At 40.6% G+C, this 22784-nt stretch overlaps 1 protein-coding gene across 1 annotated transcript in view; it reads left to right on the top strand.

Annotated features, from left to right (window-relative positions):
• Positions 1–22784, top strand: part of STK39 (serine/threonine kinase 39) — a 301932-nt gene that overhangs the window by 264322 nt on the left and 14826 nt on the right. The gene's annotated exons all lie outside the window — the stretch shown is intronic.

Below are 22784 nucleotides of genomic sequence, written 5' to 3'. Positions count from 1 at the left end.
GCTTGCCTGGTATGGTCCCCTGAGTCCCACCAGAAGTCATCTCTGAGCACAAAGCCAGGAGTAAGTCCTGAGAACTGCAAGATGTGGCCCAAGCCCTACCACCTCCCAATAATAAAATAACTTTTTTTTTATTTATTTGGGATATACAACCATTATCAGAACCTCCTTTTTAATCCTATATTAATATGTAATTGTTTTTTTTTTCCCTTTTGGGGTCACACCTGGCAATGTACAGGGGTTACTCCTGGCTCATGCACTCAGGAATCACCCCTGGTGGTACTCAGGGGACCATATGGGATGCTGGAAACCGAACCCGGGTCGGCCACATGCAAGGCAAACGCCCTATTCACTGTGCTTTCACTCCAGCCTGTAACTGGTATTTTTTTTATTTTTATTTTTTAATTAATTTATTTATTGAATCACTTTGGGAAAAGTTACAAAGCTTTCAGGTTTAAGTCTCGGTCATGCAATCATCAAACACATTTCCCTTCACCAGTACTTATTTTTCACCACCAAGAACCCCAATGTACCCCCCCCCACCCTCCCAATGCCTGTGAGGCAGATGAATCCTAGTTAACACTCTATCTGCTTTGATTAGATTCATTGTTTCAACAAAAGATGCACCATTATTATTTAGAGTTTACACCCCAAAATCAAACCTGCTGAAAAGGCATTGTGAAATAATTTGTTTTCTACAGCTGGTTACAAGAACCAAATGATGTCGCATGGCTGTGCGATTTTGGATTTCTGATATTTTACTTATTAAGCCTGGAAGTATTTCTGCTGAGAGTCAGATAAATATAAGATTGGTTTCTGTGGCTCTGGAGCCATGGCTGTGCTGGAGAGCCACTCATGGGGGGCAACTTGTGACCTCAGTAGGGTGTGAAGGACGAACGGGGAACATCCCCCTTCCCATGAGGTTTCAATCGGCCATCACGACCAACTCATACCTGGCTTTCCAAAAAGCACCGGGGCGGCCAGCATCTTGCTGTCCAGAGGAAAAAAGGCGGAATGGTAGAACACTCTTTCCCTTCCAGGCAGGCATGGTGGCGTGGATTAACGCATAGTCCAATCACTTTTCTGCTGCAAGCTGCAGGGCTCTGCATTAAGTCCTTGTGCTTCTGGAGCCATGGCCGTGGTGGAGAGCTGCTTGTGGGGGGCAACTCGTGACCTCGTAAGGACGTGAAGGACAAGCCGGGAATGCCCCACTTCCCATGAGGTTTCAGTCGCCCCGTCACAACCGGCTCATACCTGGCTTTCCAAAATATTCCAAGGTGGCCGCCATCTTGCTGTCCAGAGGGAAAAAGGTGGAAGGGAGCAATACCATAATTGGTATGTTTAATACAGTTTACTTTCTGCAGTTTAAATGACCCCCGTCTATAATCTATGTAATGTAAATAATGCTTAATCAGATCATGTGACTTTCACTTTTGCTTTCCTAGGGCAAGAATGCTTTTGAATATATAAGGATTTAAAATTTTACATTGTTGTGTTTTTAGATTTCACAAATAATTATTATGTGTTAAGAATCATGTCTTCAACTTTATTACTCTCTGGTCACCCTCACTAGGAACCTCTTGATGTCAAATTTGTCACCTTGCTTTCAGTTGAATATTTAGCATGCTGATTTTGTATTTTCACTTATTCTTGCATAGAAATCAAGTGAATTTCCTGAAGCAGACAGTGTTGTGTCTCTTTGGAGACAATGACCGGGAATGGATTAGGTAGTAAAAGGAGCTCTGTGATGACCCTCAGTTAAGCCCTACTCCCTGATGATATTGCCGAGTGCTGGATTTTTGAAACAATACACACAGTCCCGGATTCACCACACTTTTATGCCTTATTTTGGAGAATGAATCACATCATTTTTCAGCTCAAGATTCCAGGTGAAATTTCCAGATAACTGGGAATGGACTTGCTGTGGGTTTTCTGCTGCTCAAAGTAACTGAAGAATGATGTAACATTGACCACACTCCTCCCACATCCCCACATCCAATCTCTCAGCTGTCCAACTAAGGGCTATTGGTGTTTAGAGAGTAAAGTAACTGCTTGCTTGAGGCCTCTATGGGTTGAGTGGTCTTCTCCACTGCTTTTGGTTATGCCATGTGTGGACTTTCTGTCTTGTAGCTATCATTCACCTACAATATGATCAATAAGCAGCAGCTTATTTCTGCCTATCTTCTTACCCTCCTTTGCTTGCTAGCAGCATATTTATGAATAAAGATGACTCCTGAACAAAGAGTGTGGGTGACAAAATGCACCCCCTCCCCAGTTGAAAATTCCATATAACTTTTGACTCCCGAAACTTTGCCACAGTTGTGCTTTAGTATCAGAGAGTGAGAAATTGTTCAACCCAAGTTCCATTATTTTTGGTACTTTATCTTTGGGTGGAGGCTGGGGGTGGTTGGAGGTATTGGGGTACACCCAATGGTACTCAGGGGCTACTCCTGACTCTGTCCTTAGAGAGCCATATGAATAATAGGAATTGAGTCAGGGTTGGCTCCATGCAAGATAAGCAACTTAACCTCTGTATTATCTCTCTCACTCAGTAAACCTGGAGACTCATTCATCCATTGACAATGGATGAATTAAAATTAGTTTTTAGATAGTTTCAAACAAGGTTATGGTTCTCTCAGGAATTTTATATGTGGGTTTCTAAAATCTTCACTGAATATAACTGAATCAGCTCTGTCACCATCTTCCTTTTTAAATCAGCCATGATGTTCCTCATGTACTTAACAAGATGAGGACTTCATCTAAGAAGTTAGGCAGTGGTGTGGTGATTTTTTTTCTTAAACTGGGGGAAAAAGATGTAGAAGCATCAATAAAATAATCCTCAAAGCAGCTTTACTTTTCTACCACTTTAACAGAGCCGAACTGTTAAGTTTTTTTAGTGTTAAAGTGTTTGAAAACTCTTGGCTGAAAGTCACGGTGATGAAAAAGAGGATGATACTTTATGTTGGGAGGTATTAGCTCTGGTTCTTTCTAAAATGGTTAGGCTGGAGATCATGAATGGACTTTTGATGTGTATTCACTTTCTCTCTTGGTTCACCATTCAGATCTCTGAGGGACCTTCCTATAAACCTCATGACTGCTTCAGAACACATGGAAGCCACACTGTGGCCCCTGTTCTTTGTTAAAAGAGAAAGAAGACATACATGAAGGTCTACAATAGCTCCTCTTTAAACCTGATTTTTTAATACCCCCCCTAAAACTGTAGTAGTCTATTTTAAGAAGGTCCATATGTGAGAGGCAGTATGCCCTATGACTATACACAGTTATGTGCATTCAAATTCTGCAGAGCCCCTCACTGACTGTGTGATCTCTAGAAAGGGCTTCATCTCCCTTTGCCTTCTTTTCCTTCCCACATTGGGGAAAGTGTTAGTTTCAGCCTCAGAGAGTAACTGACTTGGTTGTAAGGATTAAAAGCTAGTACAAGAGAGTGTGGTCTCAATAAATGATGCCATCATTACTAATAATATTTTATCTAAAATTATTACATTTTTTTCAAATTTACATTTGTAGAATTCTTCAGAGTATTCATGAGGAACATATAAATCTGGAGACTTATTCATCCATTGACAATGGATGAATTAAAATCTAGCAAAAGGGGGCAAGTGAGGTGGTACAGGCATTAAGTTGCTTGCCTTGCATGCAGTCAACCTAGTTCAAATCCCCAGCACCACATATGATCCCTTGAGCCCCACCAGGAGTGATGACTGAGAACAGAAACAGAAGTAAGCCATGAGCACTGCCAGGTGTGACTCTACAACAAATAGAGCTAGTAAAAAGAACACACTCAAAAATGATGTTTTGGGGATTGCTGGAAGGTTCCTGTGTTCTCAGGATGGGTTAGTGCAGAATATTCTTTGGATATGAGGACACCGGGATCTTAGGTAGCTGACATCACCTCTGCCATGCCTGTCCCAAGTTATGATTAGACTTACAAGGATCAACTCCTTAGTGACCTGACCTTTCCAATGATTAGATAGCTCTGAGCAAAGGGCATCAATAAAAAAGAGATTATTTATCTCCCATCACAGTATTCGCATATCTTTATTTTTTAACACAAGTAACTCTACAGCCCTCCAAAGCTAAGCTGCTGCCATTAGAGATTTACTCACTGATGGGGGGTGATGTTATCAGAGTCAAGAAGATTGCAGTCTGTACCTCTGTGCTTATAGTTGCAAATCTGAGTCTGTCAGTCCTCTCTTAACACCCTGAAAGGATTACGATAAACCCAGGAATAGAAGGCAGGAGTTGTGGCTGGGACTACAGTGGAACTAGGAACTGCACTGTCTTTCTCTTGTGCCCCTCTTTTGACCCAGGAATCGACTTTGGTTGCAACTTCCAGTCCTCATCTGATTTCTCCCTCTCAGCTGGAAAAGCTGCATCCGCCCAGAGTTAATGAGATCTTGCTGCCTTGAGGAACACCTGAATCGACTCTGCCAACTTGTTCTCTCTGAAGCTACATATAAAGCCCACAGTTTTGTTTGCCCTTTTCATTGCTGTCAAACATTCTTCTGGTTTTGATTCCTGGGTGCATTATTGATGATCATTTTTGATTCAGCATCTCCCTTTCTGGCTCCTTCTCTGTATTTTAATTGCTTATGAGCCTTTATCATCATCTGTCTCATTACTATTAGGGCATGAGCTTCTTTCCCAGCCATGGCAGACAGCTCTCTTCTCTGGACAATCCCCATGAGATTTATTTACATGGATAGCAAACTTACCTGTGCTTCATAATGGCCTGAAGATGTTCCTTTCTTCTCAGTTTCTTCCCAGAGTGTTTTATTTCCTCATTTTGTAATCCTTCAAATCAATGTGACTTCTCGTCTACTTATTTTTTACTTACTACTTGCTTCAAAATGTCTAAATCAATTTGTTGTGCTCAGGTTTTTAAGACCAAAAGATAGCAAATTGGTATCCACTCTTGCTCTATTAGAGAAATAACAATCTGAAATTCAGAGTTTTGTGCGTGTGCAAGGAACGTGTGATAACTGACCTCTTTGTAAATAGATGACATTTCTGAAAGTTTGATCATCTTGTCATTGAGAAGTTGCAAAGACCATAGCAAAAATTAGAATGGTTGTTCCCTTCATGGATTTAAGTTACTCTTTTAAACAATGGCATAGCTTCCATTCAGTACATCAACACTGTAGCATGTCTTCTCTTGAATAATTTCTGATAAAAGCACAAAAATTTATAAGTCTACAACTGTACCTCATGGTGTCTCACTAATAAAAATTAAAAAAAAGAATATCCTATACAGTTGAATGCAAAAAGAAATTTAAAAAAACATTGACAATAACAACAAAATGTCTTTGTGATAGTCATCTCAACTATAGCTGGCATTAAGGGTAGTTTTACTGAAGCATGTATTTAAGATAATATCTGCTCTCCCCTGATCCCCGCTACTCCAAGTAGAACAAGAATTTCTAGTAAGTTAAGGTATCATACAACCTAGTAGTTCTTACCACATGGCTGGTAATTTCCATTCTAGAGAAATATTGGTAGGCTAAAGACTCAAAAGAAGCTATGAAAATGGACACTCGATCTAAGTATTTGACATACTATTTATTTCTTTATAGGACACTTTTTATTTAATAAGCATGAAATCTCAGGTCTATTACTACAGTGAATTTTAGGCTACTTGGAGTTTCAGATATGAACTGTTATGAAGCTCCTGAATGTTTAGGGTATTTACTTCCTGAAATACCTTGTTGTGAACAGTAGTAGGCACTGAATGAATAATGTCTTGATACCTTCAAGCAGGCAAGTTAATTTTCAGTATTGGTAGTAATGCACATATGGAGGAGATGGCTCACTCATTAGAGAACCACACTCATTTCCCCCCAAATTAATGTCACACATCCGCAAAGAGTGCAGGAAGGCTTTTATGGTGGTTTTATGGAGATTCACTGCCAGATCAAAAAGTTGTGATCAGAAAGGGGTAGTGAAAGAAGATTTTAGCTTCTTCGGTAGACAGTCTCTAATGTAGAATGAAGAAATTGCTCTTCAGTGATGGTGAGGGCCATTTTGTCTCAATAAAAGCAAGCCTGGGATCAGTAACCTCTGCATGGTAGCACTGCTAACATTGGTCACTTTAGAATCCTTGCCTTTTTGACTGTGTCCTAGCTTGTTATAGGGAATGCAAATACACGTGCAAGCTATCAGTCATTTCAGAAGTTCTTCCATGGGTGATTTATCCCCTCAGTGATTTTTCTACTTCCTGCACACACCTGCTAGTGTTGGGGAACTGTGGCTGGCTCTGTGCAGGATGTGGGAAGGGTTGCTCTTTGCAGTGCTCAGGGGATCATGAGGTGGTGTGGGTGGGACCCTGGTCTCCTGCATTCACTCAGTCTATTAAGCTGTCACTCCTTCAGTCCCTGGAGGTTTCTTCTCTGTTTAATTAAGGCAGCAAATATAATAAGATAAAAAGATTTCCCTATTAATGGATCCCCTGGGAATAACTACTCTTTTGCACAAGGTTAGTTGAACTAAAAGCCACACTCCTTGTCCACAGTTTTGTGAGATATGCACTGCAGGCCTATTTGCATGAGAGTACTAAAGTCAGTATTTTAATTTCTGTTTTAATTTTTCTTAGTCCAGTCAATGTGCTTTATATTATCTTAAATTTTTATATGAGATCATTTTACATGGGTAATAAATACGAAGACCAGCTGTACATGTAAAAAGCTTTTCATTTTAAAGCACATAAAACATTGACAGGTTTAACGTATTGAGTTCTCATCACATCACATGACAAAGTATTTTTATTGTTACAACATCAATTCCAAAGTTCAGGTGAATGTCTCCCTCCTGACCTGCATTAACAAAGATAGTGAATTTTTTTTCTGTGGCTAACATCACTAACTGCTCTTCTATTTAAAAATTAAAACTCTTCCCCATAGGTAGAGTTCTTGCTTCTTGGTGGACAAGGCCTACACACTGACCTCTATGTTTCCCCTGGATCTCCCATAATACCCTGCTCAAGTGAGCTAAACTTGGTGCAGTACTCAGACTGGCTCTGTATCAGTGTTCCACACACATTCTCTTTGCCAAATGACCCCCATTCACCTGCCAGTCCTACTGGGTTGAGCACTGCCTCTCCACAAAGCCCACGGTAGGCTCCAGACCTTGCCTTGGACTCTCCTTGCTTCTTGTCTCTACCCACTTCGACACACATTGTACTTTGGTATAATCATCTGTTTATGAACCTGCCCATGCCCTACCAAAGGTGACATTTGAATTTCTTATGTTATATTCCCCCAAAATCTCCCAGGACATTAAAGGTGCCCATTTTTGTAAAAATTTAATAACCAGGTATCATAATATTCCTATTGCATTTATATTGGAATCCACCCTGCTGCTACTGTTGCTGCTTCTTCTTCTTCTTCTTCTTCTTCTTCTTCTTCTTCTTCTTCTTCTTCTTCTTCTTCTTCTTCTTCTTCTTCTTCTACTTCTTCTTCTTCTTCTTCTTCTTCTTCTTCTTCCTCCTCCTCCTCCTCCTCTTCCTCCTCTTCCTCTTCTTCCTCACCTTACTCTTCTTCCTCTTCTTTCTCTTGCTCTTCCTCCTCTTCATCCTCTTCCTCCCCCTCCTCCTCCTCCTCCTTTTTCTCCTCCTTCTTTTCTTTTTAATAAAGCCACTGATCCTAATGAGAAACAGCTTGAATTTCCTTGGATACAGCTTCTTAACACTTTCTCCGTCTTATTCCCAGACTTGGGTTCACATTATAGAAGGACTTAATTTCCTCATGAGCAACTTTGCCTTGATAAAGTATATACATCAAAAGGGTCTTTGAATAAGTGCTACTGGCTACTGCCTTGAGACTCTGGTGGAAACAATAGAAATGAGGACTCAGAAAGCTTTTGACTTCACTGATTGATATGGGAACAGTCATAGAAAGGTCTAACATGGCCCAAGTGACGTAATCTAATCTAGGGAGAGGAGACCCAGTGTATATTGTTGGGGGAATGGTGTAAAATTTTATGAGAGTAGAGGACTATACCAAGCCCCACCTCTTGTCTGAGAGACTTTGTGCAGAAGGGACATCCCCAGAATGCCTGAACTTCCTAGGCGTTTAGGCGAATGTAGCTATTCAGAGAGACTTTGCCCCTTCCTTCCACAATAGGGGAGAATAATGCCTTCTCCGCTACTAACTTCTGAGTGCCTAATTTCTTTTTCTATGGAATTCATTCTTCTCTCCATAATGAGAGATCATGGCTCATTAGTTGCAGATGCCTAGAGGAACTAACCGTTAAACACTGGCAAAATACACTGTAGCATATTTTCACCCATCCCACAATTTTGTGTGTGCAACTTTCATGAACCAGATTGCGTGCTAGGCTGGGTCCTGGGTGTGCAGTTGTGAGCTCAGTAAACTTGGTCTCTGTATTCATGCTCTCCTGGTGTTGACTGAAAGGGCTTTCTAAGCACCTGACAGGAAGGAGGAGAGGACAGTTACTTCTGTGGTTCAAGGTGGATAAGAGAAAGTGAAGCTAGAGATGTAAGATGACAATCTTTTATAACTTCACCCTCAACAACTACTTATTTTCCTCTTTGGAGTGAAAATAACAGTTTCTGTAAGGGTGCTCCTTAATTCTGGCAAGTAGCCACTCCCTACTGAGTTCAGGCTCAGTGATTGACTGCCAAATGTTGAAAAGAGGTGAGAGATGGCATCTGCTTTTCAGGAAGCTCAGAACAGTTCCTTGTGAACAGTACTCAGCACTGAATAAATGTCTTGGTACCTTCAAGCAGGCAAGTTCAGCATTTGAACTTCCTCTCATTAAGTGAGATGACCATATATATCTATTCATTGTGCAAACAAGGAGTTTTAAGAGTACAAGGTGAAAGGGTATCTCTTGAAGAGTTTATTTTTAAACAGGACTTCTGCAGTTGTACCTGTTAAGTCTTTTTCTTCAGATATAGCCCTTTAGAAGAAATTGCCATTCTATGAAGATTCAGATGTTTCTTCAGCCAACTTGTTTCTGTTGTGATTCTTCGAGTGGCTGATAGAACTATCATCCTCAGATTGGTTGGTAAATATCGATAAACATATTGCATGGTTTACCGGACTTTTTTGAGAGCCAAAATCGCTACTTTTTATTAAATGTGCACTTCTTATTTCTCCACTTTTATCAATTTATAATTTGTTTCCAATAGTATGGACTTCACAGGGTGTATTTTAACATCCATGTAGATGTGTATAGAATTTGCCACACACAACACCCAAAAATGTACAGAACTCATTTATCTGAAGGGGCAGAGAGATAGTACAGGGTCTAGGCACTTGCCTTACACTTAACATAGACTATATTAACCCAGTACTGCCCCCAGGAGTGATCCTTGAGCACAGAGCCAGGAGTAAGCCACGAACTCCTCTGGATATGCCCCTCCCTCTCAAGAAAAGGGGAGGAGAAGAAAATAAAGTCCCCAATAAGCCTTTTAATTGCTGCACAAACTCTTTGTTTGCTCGGTGCTAATACCTCACTCCCACCTAGTGCCTAATAGCTTGTGATATGTGGGATAAACCCCAGCCCCTGGACTGCTCAGAGTTCTCGCAGGGGCATAAGCATGGACTGTTTTTTTAACCACCACCCTAACCAGAGCCTTCAGCGCCTTCCATGCCCTCAACAAACTGTGCTAGGGAACTAACCTTTTAAGACTTAACTGTATACTTAAGTGGCACTTTTGATGCAGTTATCTCTAATACTTTGCTTAAAATAAGATCAGAGCTGCAGAGACAAAGCAAAAGTCTATCAAGTCCATCCAGCTAATTTTCATGCAAAAAATAATAATTGTGTTCTAAATTCAAAGCATAGGAAATTTTTTAAAGTACTGGGAAAATGTTAGATTGCATATGATATAGGGACAAGAAACTTCTTTATAAGGTATTTATTTTTCTGTTCCATAAGTGTGTTTTCATTTCATCTTATTTTACTATTCATGGTGAAATTTTTGTAAAATTCCATTGAAATATTATACTTTGTTTTTAAGATGCATACTCTGTAACACACACAGCTGTTTCCTTACGCTTAATCCAAAATAGAATGGTGGAGCAAGAGGTTAGGGGTTATTATTTTGGGAACCATCTACAGGTCTGGTAAGTATGAGACACACACTAGCTTATGCTACAGTGTCAGCTAACGACGTTATCAAGTTCTGTTGACAGGTTTTGTTTTGTGATAGCACCCAGTGGTTCTCAGGGCTTATTCCTGGCTCTGTGCTTAGTGATCATTCCTAGTGGGCTCAGGGGACAAGATGGGGTGCTATGGATCAAACCCACATTGGCCACATGGAAGGCAAGTGTTCAGTCTGCTGTACTATCACTCTGACTGAAGACTTTTGTTTTTGCCTGTGATATTTAAGGAATCAAATGTTGATTTCTATCCTGATGCTAACTCCCCATGAAACTGGCAAACATTCTGACAGCTGGCTCCTTTGTTTTTGTTTTTATTTTATTTATTATTTTTTAATGAATCACATGAGGTACAGTTACAGACTTACAAACTTTCATGTTTACATTTCAGCCATACAATGATCAAGTACCCATCCCTCCACCAGTGCCCATTCTCCACCACCAATGATCCCAGTATCCCTCCCACTCCCCCACCCCCACCGCCTCTGTGGCAAACACATTTCCTTTTACTCTCTCTCTCCTTTGGGGGCATTGTGGTTTGCAATGCAGGTATTAAGTGGCCATCATGTTTGGTCTATAGTCTACTTTCAGCACACATCTCCCATCCCGTGCGGGCCCTCCAAGCACCCTTTACTTGGTGGTCTCTTCTCTATCTGAGCTCAACTAGCTCCTTTGAATTTCACTTGTCTAAGGCAAAGGCAAGGTGATTTTCCAAAGTTTCCTGTTAAACATTAGAAATCAAATTAGATTTCAAGTTCTTTTCATTTTAGCCCGGCAAGCTACCGAGAGTATTCGATATGCCAGACACAGTAACAACAAAGTCTCCAATGGAGACGTTACTGGGCCCGCTCGAGCAAATCGACGATCAACGGGAGGGCCTTTACCTTTACCTTTACCTTCATTTTAGACTATAACCTAATCCAGAGTGAAGTCCCAGTCAACCATTGATTTTATTTCCCATTATTATAGGTGTAGTGGGTTAGTCTGCATTGCTACATGTCTTCCACTGGCTCCAGAACCCTTATTTAAATGCATCAGAGTATACCAGACATAGCGGAGTGGGAGAAGATTAAGTAGATACCCTCCTTTGGAATAGTGCCACAGGGTACAAACAAAAGCCCAGCTCTCTTCCCCCACGTGGGCCTCCACATGCGTGAGAGGTGAAGCGTGGCTGTTTGGAAAACTGCCGGCACATGCTGGGCTCCGAGACCTAAAGCTTTCTTTGAGCTCTGTGCTTCTGCCAGATGGCCCTGCCTTAGTGGGCTGCGCTGTCCCATAATTTAGGTAACATTCCTCTTATCAGTGTGTTTACTGTCTCATTAATTTGAACTTTTTCAGAGTTTTTCCGCAGTCCAGAAGCCACTAGATTCAATCTCAAACCACTGGGCCAGAGCTGTAGTAGGTTATTTGCCTTGCACGCAGCCTCCCTGGGTTTGATCGCCAGCGTCACTTATGGTCCTCTGAGCACCACCAGGATTGATCTCTGAGTGCAGAGCCATGAGCAAGCCCTAAGCACTCCTGGTTGTAGCTCCAGAAGCAGCAACAACAACAAAATTTCAAGCTGTTAACTGATGAAAAATCTCTATATAAAATGCACCTAGATAGGGAAATGGTAACATGAGAAAAAGTTGATCCTCTGACATTGTGTTTCATTTGCTCTTCACATTCTTCCTTTATTGATTAGAATTTTCTAGGATGGTACCATGTGACAGGGTCATAAAGACAGCTCAAAGCATATTTCTATAAGTGTTTTTATTTTCAGTCAAATGAGTCTAGGCGTTGAAGGGAGACCATTGCTTTAGACGTAATATCAAGTATATATAGTAGAGCAGTTGCCCTGTTGTCTTAAATTGTAGACCTTGCTGCACCTAAGTTTTCTAGAATACTTTTTGTTATATATCGCAAATATCCCAGAGATAGTACAGGGGCTAAGGTACTTGCTTTCCAGTAACTAACTACAGCTCAGATCTTTAGTACTGCATATGTTCTCCTGACTCTTGCTGGGTGAGTCATACACACACACACACACACACACACACACACACCATATATTTCTATATATAACCTCATTCGTGTCCCAGAACTTTTTTTTTTGGCGTGCGACTCTTCTTTATATGAGACATCTAACATAATTATATAAGACCGTATTGCAATAGAGTGAAAGAGGCTAGAAAAGCTTTTCTTTGTGCCTCTAGAAATCCAATTTGGATAGATTTCCTGTATCTTATTTTTTTTTCCTGATATTCATCAGTTCCTTTTTTTCTTTGCTTAATGCCACTCAAACTCATGACCTCTAACCATTGGGAAAAATCACTGGAAGATTATGATTGAGATTTCTGAAGTGTACTGGAAACTCTAGGTGATTTTCCAAGATGTAGACTAATGCTCCTTTCAGCTCATTCTGCCTGATTCATCCAGACATAATGTACATTTGTTTGAGTGCATCTTGGTGCATTTATTCATTTACTGAATGAACTAAAGGTGTGATAGGCATTTGCCGAACATCTTTCATCTTTATTCACGTGAAGAAATGTCAATGATTGCTTTACAGAAAACTTTGAAACAATTTTTAAACAGAACTGTTTTTGTTTCATTTTTGGAACAAGTGTTTTTAAACAGAAACTTTACAGAAACAGTGCAGCCCAGAAAGATTTCATGCATTTATAGGAACATTAATAATTTCACTTTTACAGACATCACTTAAGGACCCAGGGTCCTTGGGGTAGAGTACCTGCCTTGCAGGCCTGAGGCATAGCAGAAGACCAAGCCTCTACCTTAAACTCCAGACCACACTGCTGGGTGGGATTCCCAGGCACAGTCACCAAGTGTGATGTTTGGCATAGTGTGTGCAAGCTAACTTGTAACATGATAAAGTATATGAACACTTTAGCAAGGTGCATGACATCCAGTCATTGCAATAAAGGGAAGGATTAGGGGTATACAGCAATGGTGCATTATTTGGGGAAGTGCACACTCAAGCCACAATGAGATATCACCAGACAGTAGTATTTGAAAGTGTACAAAAAAAACTAGTGACTCATGTCATTCTGGCAGAAGTATAAAATGACACAATCACCTTTGAAAGCATATATTTTTTAAAGTTATTTCTTGTAAAGTGGGGTAACCATATATCTACCACATAATACAACTAGCCTGTTCTAGATATATTCCCAAATGAAAGAAAAATGAGTATCTGTATAAAGACTTGCACATGAATGTTGACAACAGCAAAACCTGTAACAATCTAAGTATTGATCAAGTGGTGAATAACATAAACTGTTTTATTTATCCAATGGAGTACAGCATAGAAAACAAAAGGAATAAATTAGTGCTGCATACTACAAAATAAATGGGTTTCAGAAAGATAATGAGGTGTGAGAAAAGCCAAAGTGTGTACACATATGATACAAGAACTCTGTGACTCCACTTGCATGAAATTTTAAAATGCGCACACTAATCAGCAGTGACGGAAACCAGGTCAGTGGTTTCTAGGAGAAAGTGAAAAGATGTGCAGGGAGGAAAGATGGGAAAAAACTAAGGGTCTGAGGAAAGGTTTGGGTGTGATGGGTATGTTCATCTTCTTGCATGTGAAGATGAAGATGATTTCAATATATGTATGTAACCATTTACCGAATTCTACATTTTGAATATATGTCATTTGTTGTATGTCACCTATATTTTAGTAAGAATTTTATAGGAAAACCTAAGATTCCTTTTCCAGGCCACTTAAATTAGTATAAGGAATGATAATTAGCAAGCCAAGGAATGAGATTGTCGAGATCTTTGAAAGTATGAGCCTATTTGAGAACTCAGTAAAAACTACACTACCGGGGCTGGAGTAATAGCACAGCGGGTAGGGCACTTGCCTTGCACGCGGCTGACCCAGGTTCGATTCCCAGAATCCCATATGGTCCCCCCCGAGCACCTCCAGGAGTAGTTCCTGAGTGCATCAGCCAGGAGTAACCCCTGTGCATCACCAGGTGTGACCCAAAAAGAAAAAATATAAATAAATGAAATAGGATATGTTTAAAAAACAAACAAAACAAAACTACACCACCTTTCTTTTTTTTTTATTTTTAATGAATCACTGTGAGGTACAGTTACAGACTTACAAACTTTCATGATTGCATTCTATGCAATCTATGCAATGATCCAGTACCCTTCCCTCCACCAGTGCCCATTCTCCACCACCAGTGTTCCCAGTATCCCTCCCCCCACCCCCATTCCCCCATCCCCTTGCCCCTGTGGCAGGCACATTCTCTTTTATTCTCTCCTTTTGGGAAAACTACACCACCTTTCAATAGAAATATGCCCACAATATTTTCCCTGCATTCAGTGTGTTTAAATCAAAGCTCCCCAGGTTAAAATGCCTATAGAATCCATAGTTTTATTTAAAAAAAATACTAAAGCACTTTTCAACTGCTGTATCTTCCAAGCGATAATACTTGTTTTACCAAGGTAAAAAAAATTTTATTTTTCTTCATCTTGTATGAATGTTATCTATTTTTGGCAAGCATGCCTTTAAAGCTTGGACATTCTTCCTGTAGTATTTTATTTTACTTTCTTTGTCCTCATTCTAAAGAGGAATTAAACTGTAAATATAGTGAGTGGCACTTATCTCCACCAATTAAATGAGGCTACAATTTCATTGATTATGCCATTTCATTACTTTCAAAATGAGCGATAACAACATAATGATTATTGGACATAGTCATTTTCACACTGCTGTCCAGTTTATGATACTGCATCTTAAGCATGATAAAGGAAATTCAGGATAAAAATGTCAATTTTATTAGATTTTTAAAGAACAGATTCAATACCAGCCAGTTTGGCTATTCTAAATGATTTCTGATCCTCATATTATGCCAAGATTATTCTAATAAATTGGAATTTACCCAGATTTTAAAGAGAATGGCAAGTATATTTGTTTCTTTTATCTTCAGTAGTCCCTTCCTGCTGTATGTAAACAATACAAATACTTTAGTCTGTTTGACATTTTTCTCTCAAAACCAGCTTGTTTTTTTTTTATTTTTAATTTTATTGAATCACTGTGAGATAGTTACAAGCTTTCATGTTTGGGTTATAATCACACAATGATCAAACACCCATCCCTCCACCAGTGCATATTCCCCACCACCAGTATCCTCAGTAAACCCTTCCTTTCCCACCCTCCCCCTGCCTCCATGGCAGACATGATTCCCCATAATCTCGCTCTACTTTTGGGTATTATGCTTTGCAATACAGACCCTGAGAGTTTATCATGTTTGGAAAAGGCAGCTTGTTTACAGTACCTGTCACTGTCACTGTCACTATCCTCCCATTGTTCATCAATTTGCTCGAGCGGGCCCAGTAATGTCTCACAACAAATTGTGAGACTTGTTGTTACTGTGTTTGGCATATTAAATACATCACGGGTAGTTTGCCAGGCTTTGCCGTGTGGTCGAGATACTCTTGGTAGCTTGCCGGGCTCTCAAGAGGGGCAGAGGAATCGAACTCCGGTCGGCCGCTTGCAAGGCAAACACCCTACCTGTTGCGCTATCACTCCTGTATCATTCCTAAAATATCTTCTAACCACAGCTTCTTTTTATCACCTACAATTCTACTTCTGAATGAAATACAAAGAAAGATTGCACTTGGTATTCTAATTTGCTCTTTTTTAAATATGGAACCCACCACTAAGATGTCCACTTATGACTGGAGACCAAGATTTCCCAGGAAAAGAGGCTTAAAGCAGGAAACTTCATGCAGATCATTGAGGGGGAAGTTCTTCTGTGACCAGCATATGTGAAGGGAGTAAAAGAAAGTAGAATTTAGTAGGTAGATGAATGAAATTGCAGAGGCCTCAGCTTATCTCATGAAGACGTTTTGGTTCTGAGATGAGCCTTGTGGTTGTCCTACTTACAGCAGTGGGATCTTTCTGCTCTCAGGATCACTCATTGAACATAGACGAACTACTTTTGGGGAACAGGTCTGACCTTAGGTAAGACTGTACCCAGTAGAATCCCCTCATAGAGGGCTGAAGTGATGCAGCTGATGGGAGGCCAACTACCTCTCTCTTGAACAAATCTTGTTTGTTCACACAGTAGCCACACCTGCTTGGCCCACCATAGCTCATTTACCATGGTGAATGCCTACGCAGACAGTCGCATAAAAGGTTGCATGGAGAACTTTCCTGGACTATTGAGTCCTGATTTCCAGCTAGGTTTCTTAAGTTCATTGTTTATTCTTACAGAAAAAAAAAACTCTGTAAGACACATAGTGAAATAAAGTACTCTAATTTAGGATCTATAAGTCTGTGTGTGGCAGGGTAGCTGGGGAACTGAGAGAAAGATGAGAATTTTTGGGGTTTTTTTTGTTTTCGTTTTCTAATTTTATCAGTACCATTGTTCCTGCTGAAGTTTCTCTTCTCCTGTGGAGGGATCTGACCTCCGTTTAAGTCTGCTTCATTCTTAGTTTTATCAGGCCGTTGGATCCCAGGAAACCTATCTCCAGAGGGTCCAGATCCACACCTTTGGGCTGGCAAAGTGCGAGGACTGAGTTCTTTTCAGGTCACATCTTGTTTTTGTTACTCTCGAAACTCATTGCTATTGGGTGTGCCTCACCTGACCACCCACTTTAACATGGTTGGAGCAAGATACGTGAATCAGTAGTGGGACTTGGTAGAAACTGTGGCTTCTACTCTGAGCTTCTACTCTGAATTTTCCAAATGATGGTGGTACAGTCTGATGACATGTTAGGAGACTCTTGGGACTGTTAGGTGGAGGCCAGGCTATAGAGGAACATGAATGGATGCAGGAAGACAACAAACTCATTGCCACTGGCCATGCCCCACCTGACTGCCTTTTACAGGTCCAGACACAGGACCATGGCAGCTGAATTGGGACAGAAGTGGAGGATATGGTGAGAAGTCATCAGTCTGTGCACATGAGGATCTTTCCCAGCTGATTTTTTGCAAGGCTTTTGCCTAGTCAAGTACTTTGAATCTAGTGGAGAAATTAGATCTGCAAGGGTCATTTCAGCATGCAATTGTATCTTGGTAGAGATTGGTAGAGATTGTCCATCAATCTTTTTACTGGCACCTTTCTTTCATATGGGACCAGAGCCCTGCAGTTATTATAATAAGAAAGATGTTAGATCAGTAGTTTTCAGCCTTTTCACACCTGCTTACTGGTCTACAAAAAAAGGGAGTAAATGGCAAAAAAAAAAATGACTGAGGCCTGACAATAGAGATTCTCTGGAACCACTGGGGGAAAAACAGCTTATGCAGAACTTGATGCAAACAGTATTACCAAAACAGTATTTCCTAAAGAGACACATCTTCCTAGGTTCTCCAAATAACAAATGAAATTGCAGCTTAACCACATTGAACACAGACAGACTACCTTTGGGGAACAGGTCTGACCTCAGATAAGACTGTACCCAGGATAATCCCCTCATAGAGGGCTGAAGCGATGTAGAGGTTATACGCGTAAGGAAATAAGATGAAGGCAAAAAAATCAGTTGAGATACACAGTTCTCCAGGGTAAGCTAATATTTACTCTGCAGTTGCTAAACATCAAGCTCCATTCTTAACACTTTTAAGTCTATTAACTCAGTCTTCAAAATAATCCTATCTGGAATTTACTATTAATAACATTAATTAGCTCCATTTTATACAAACATCTCTTCAAGCACAAATAGACCAAGTAAACCTGTCCACATTCAGGGGACTATACACTCTGACCAGGAGGCAAAGTCTGAAAGTCATATGGATGCAGAAATGAGAATCAGACACAATAGGCAGCTCTCCTCTCTTAAAGAGTAAGCCTAAGGAGCTGGAGTACAGCGGACACTGCACTTACCCTGTACATGGCTGACCCAAGTTCAATCCCCAGCATCCCACATATTGTCCCTCATGCACCATCAGGAGTAATTCGTGAGTGCAGAGCCAGGAGTAACCCTGAGCATTGCCAGGGTGGCCAAAAATAATGAGCCTGATATTTAGGGAGCAAAATAGAGTCATCTTTATTTGGTTTATAAATGCTTTTGGTTACTTCTCTTTCCATCTGAAAGTTTAGGATGACTCTCAGAGTTTAGGGGGAAAAAACTAGCCTAAGGTTAGTAGTATGGAGAGTGTGGCAGTCTCTCCCTAGAGGCATCCAGGGCTACACCAGAGTCTGTGGGTTCACAGCAGGAGATGTAAGTGCATACCCTGTGAGGCATGAAGTAGAGAGCTACTGCAGGGCTGCATTAACATTGGCATTAGGTTCTTGAAATATCGAGAAATAATTCAGCCGGCACAGACAAAGATAAAGGCTTGCCCACTGAGAAAGGTATGACCCTTCAGGCCCAGGGCCCAGATACTTGGGGGAGTCAGGAGGGCTGGTGGGTGAGGGAGTGGGACACAGCACACAAGAAATGGCGATCAAGTTTATGCTTTTATCTTCTCAGAATTTCTTACATGGGGACTGCATCAGATGCAGTGTTCAGTGCTGCACTTTTTTTTTTTTACCAACTTTTGGTTGGCAATAACTTGATTGAAATAAATGAATTCACTGCCACCAGAACATTCATGCTATGTGAGATTGTTGTGAAATAGCCTGGGTATCTGGGGAAAATGTGTTATCTTTCAACTAATCACTCAGAATACAAACACAGGCTGTAGTTATTATGAAACTGTTACTTTTCTGTCAAGATGTAGAGAATTTGAGTAGTGCAAGGAGTTTATAAAGAAAACAGTGTCTGGAGAATGTCTAACTTAGTTTGACAAGGAACTGTGGGCTCTGCTTCCTTGCCTATGATAGATTACTCCCAGGATGGTTTCCTTGCCTTCTCTAGTTAGATTCTGAGAGGTAGTGAGCATCAGTGACGTTTTCAGATAGCTGTTAATGGTATCATCATAGTTTCCTAAAGCCCAGTACTTATTAAACCTTTGGCCAAATGCTGTGCAAAAGAGCAAATAGAAGCATATATTCCTGACAGATGGCACTCAGGCATGAAGTGTTAATGAAGGTCCACAAAATATCAAGAAATATTGTTCCAACAAAGGCAGTGTGGAACCTTAGGGTAGGACAATAGGGCCCAAATCCCAAGACTCCCAGGAGTATGAATTGTATACCTGTTTGGTCAAAAAACAGAGGCAGCACTCATGAAATGAAGGGGTGGGGCTAGGGATGGGGAAGAATTCAGAGGATAATAGACTGGAAATAAATTGATGGCCACTTGAGTATAACAGGATTCAGCCGACTCACATATTTGGGAATCCAAAAGACCTTAAAACCTTAGGTTAAGGGGAGAGAAATAGGTCAAGTTTCATAGCATGCAGAAGGCTTTAAGTTTAGTTTCAGGCACTGCTTGGCCTCCCAATACCACTGGGAGTAGTCCTGATTGCCTCAAGCACTGCTGGTGTCCCAGAAGCATTGCCTTTTAAAAAAATAGGTTCAGTATTATTAGCACATACTTAGGATGCTCTAAAGCAGAGATCTCTAACCTTACTTGGTTACCTCTGCTTTTCAGAGACAAACAAAAAAAACCCCACAGTGACCCCTGGAAATCCAGTCTTTAGGTAACCAAACAGAAAGCAGCACCTAGTTGCACATGGAGGCTACAATTGAGCCCCCCAAGCCCCACCCTATCTATCCTTCCAGTAGTCCCTGGGGTTGGTATTGCCCACTTTGGGACACACTGCTCTAAAGTAATAACCAACCCTACTCAGTCCTTCCTTCTCAGCTCACGTTCCAGGTAAGGAGCATTTTTATTTTTGAAACCCAGGTGCATAGTCAGGAGAAGGGCAAAAACAGTGACACCCATCTCTTTAATGAGCAATGCAACTGGAAGAGAAATTAGCATCACCCTGAATTTTATGTGATGTCAGTTAAATGAAGGTATTTTATAGCACTTTACAGCAAATTAGAATCAACTAAATTGAAAATAAGCCTAGCAGCTGGGATAAGTAATCAGGTAAGTGGCCAGTTTTGCTATTTTTGCTTTGAGCGGAAGACAGAATTTGAATTTCTAATGTCCTGGAGGTGTGGGATTCACAATTAGGGAGTGTGGATTCTGGGGTGATTGTTGGCGATGCGCACAGCATGGTCTTGCTCTCCAGACTGTAACTTGCTTCACCATGTGCCTGGGAATTGACCCTCACACATAGGTGGGTACGGAAAGAGCACTGAGAATTGATGTAGGACACAATGCTGCTGTTGGCAGAACATTAGAAAGCAGACTGGAAATAGATGACCCAGAACAAGGCAGTAAATCATCCACATTAGCCAAGAGACTCTAATGAAAGGACTGAAATTCAGATGAAGACTTTATAGCCATTCATGAAATCTGCCAAATCAGAGGAACTATTAGAATCCTTTCCTTTCTCAGGAAAATGGTGACTGTTCAGTGACTGTAGTTTGCATGTGGTTAGAATGCTGTAATATTAAAAATACTGAGAATTTTGTGGCAGAATTTTGTAGTCCATGAGCCAGTGCTTCTTGCATGGTTTAGTAGGTGATTTTAGTATGGAGAATACATTCAGGACTCTGTTGAAGAAGTAAAAAAATAAATAAATCTTGGCAATGATGATAACTTAGGGTTCATTTAAGATAGATGGCTTAGGATCTACCTGATGTCTTAGTAGGCTTGTCTAAACAACCACAACAACAACAAAATTGGAAAAAATAAACAAAGTTGTGCAAGGAATGTTACCAAAAATGAACATTATGCAGATAACTGAAAATGGAAGTATTGAGCAATAACAGATGAAGATAAAATGATGCCTGTAATTGTGATTTATAAAGAGAAACAGACCAGATTGAGTCGTATATGAATATTTATTTTTCCCTCTGCAACTGATGTATTAAATGAAGTAAAATAACCCATATGAAGTTCATACCTTTAGATCGTTTAGAGAGCCATCCTTAAAGAGATGCAGTATCCTAGAGGATACTGGGAGGATAGTGCAAGAAGGCCCTTGAAGGTGGCTAACTTCTATTCAATCCCTGGCACCTTATAAATTCCACTGCCAAAAGTGATCCCTGAGTGTGCCCTGAGATCAACTGGGTCTTGCACAAAATTTTTTAATGAAAACAAAATTGAAAGTATCTGTAGATTGCTTTCTTTTCTCATTTGGTAGCCTTTTTCTACTAAAAAAAAACTTTCCTCAAAATATTTATTATTTTATCTTAGATTTTTTTTAATCTAGGCAAATAAATTTCTTCATAGAAATAGGTTTCCCACCCTAGTTTTTTTCAATAATTTTTTCTTTATTACTTCTGGCTCTACATTCATAGATCATTTCTGGTGTTGCTCAAGGGAACAAAGGGTTCTGGGTATCGAACCCAGATCAGCCACATGCAAGACAGAGCACCCCTACCTGCTTCACTCTCTCTCCAGCCCCAGTCTCTTTTTTCTTACCCAAGAGTCCTTACTGGACTTCAGGTACTTTATACCATGGGTTTGGTGAGAAAAACAAGATTTAAATGCCCATCATTATTATGCTATGATAATTCTTTTTATAAACGGTACCACAACCCAGAGAAGTAAACAGAAAAGTTGCCTTCTCTACAACATATAAAGAATTATTTCACCTGACGAGTTTAGGGTGAATCCCACTAATACTGAAAACAAACCTGCACAATTGAGCTCCAAACTGACGGCCAGCCTCTCATGCTAGGATCTGTTCAGCTGCTTGAATATGACTCAAGGTGGCATTTCATGGACTTGAAAAACCACTATGGTCTGAAAGCATTTAAACATATGCCCTAGTCCTGAAGGTTACCCACTGAATTTGGTGGCTTTGATAACAATGGACATATCCCAAGGAGAGTAGAGACAAGGGGCAGGAGGATTGCTTCTATTGTTTGGAAGCCTGCCTCGTGTGCTGGGGGAGAAGGCAGTTGGGATGGAGAAGGCATCACTAAGGCAATGATGGTTGGAGGGATCGCTCGGGATGGGAGATGTGTGCTGAAAGTAGACTCAAGACCAAACATGATGGCCTCTCAGTATCTGTATTGCAAATCATGATGCCCCAAAATAAGAGAGAAAGAAGAAAGGTGCCTGCCACAGAGGCAGGGTGTGAGATGAAATGGGAATGGTGGGAGGGATACTGGGGACATTGGTGGAAAATGTACACTGGTGGAGGGATGAGTGTTTCCATCATTGTATGACTGAAACTCAATCATGAAAGCTCTGTAACTGAATCTCATGGTGATTCAATTTAAAAAATGGGTTCAGTGAATGGAGTGAATGTGTAAGAGTGCCAGTGTGTTAACCAGTTATTTGCAGAGACAATCCCTTCCCACATCCATCCTCTGTGTTTAGTACTGTCCTCTCCTGACTCGATATTTCCTGGTGTAATACATGTTGAGAAAAACCAAGTAACTGGAGTACTGGAACTGGGTATTGTTTCTCATTTCCACTAGGAAATCATTCCTCAAGCCTGGCAAGATAACTCAGTGGGTTGCTTTGCACACAGGAGGGCCAGGGTTGGTTCACTGGCACTGCATGATCCTCTCCAGGGGCATGACCAGCCCAGAGCTTCCCCCAATCACAACCACCAAATACAACAACAAAAAACAGAAATTAATTTCTTACATCATTTTATAAAATGTAGTGTCAGTATAAAATGATTAATTGAGATGTACCAAAGACATGTAATACTGTAAAAGATGT

Source organism: Sorex fumeus, unplaced genomic scaffold (assembly GCF_029834395.1).
Source record: "Sorex fumeus unplaced genomic scaffold, SorFum_2.1 ptg000009l, whole genome shotgun sequence".
Classification (NCBI taxonomy): domain Eukaryota; kingdom Metazoa; phylum Chordata; class Mammalia; order Eulipotyphla; family Soricidae; genus Sorex; species Sorex fumeus.
The sequence above is the reverse complement of the archived record's forward strand: the minus strand, read 5'-3'. Positions and strand labels throughout refer to the sequence as shown.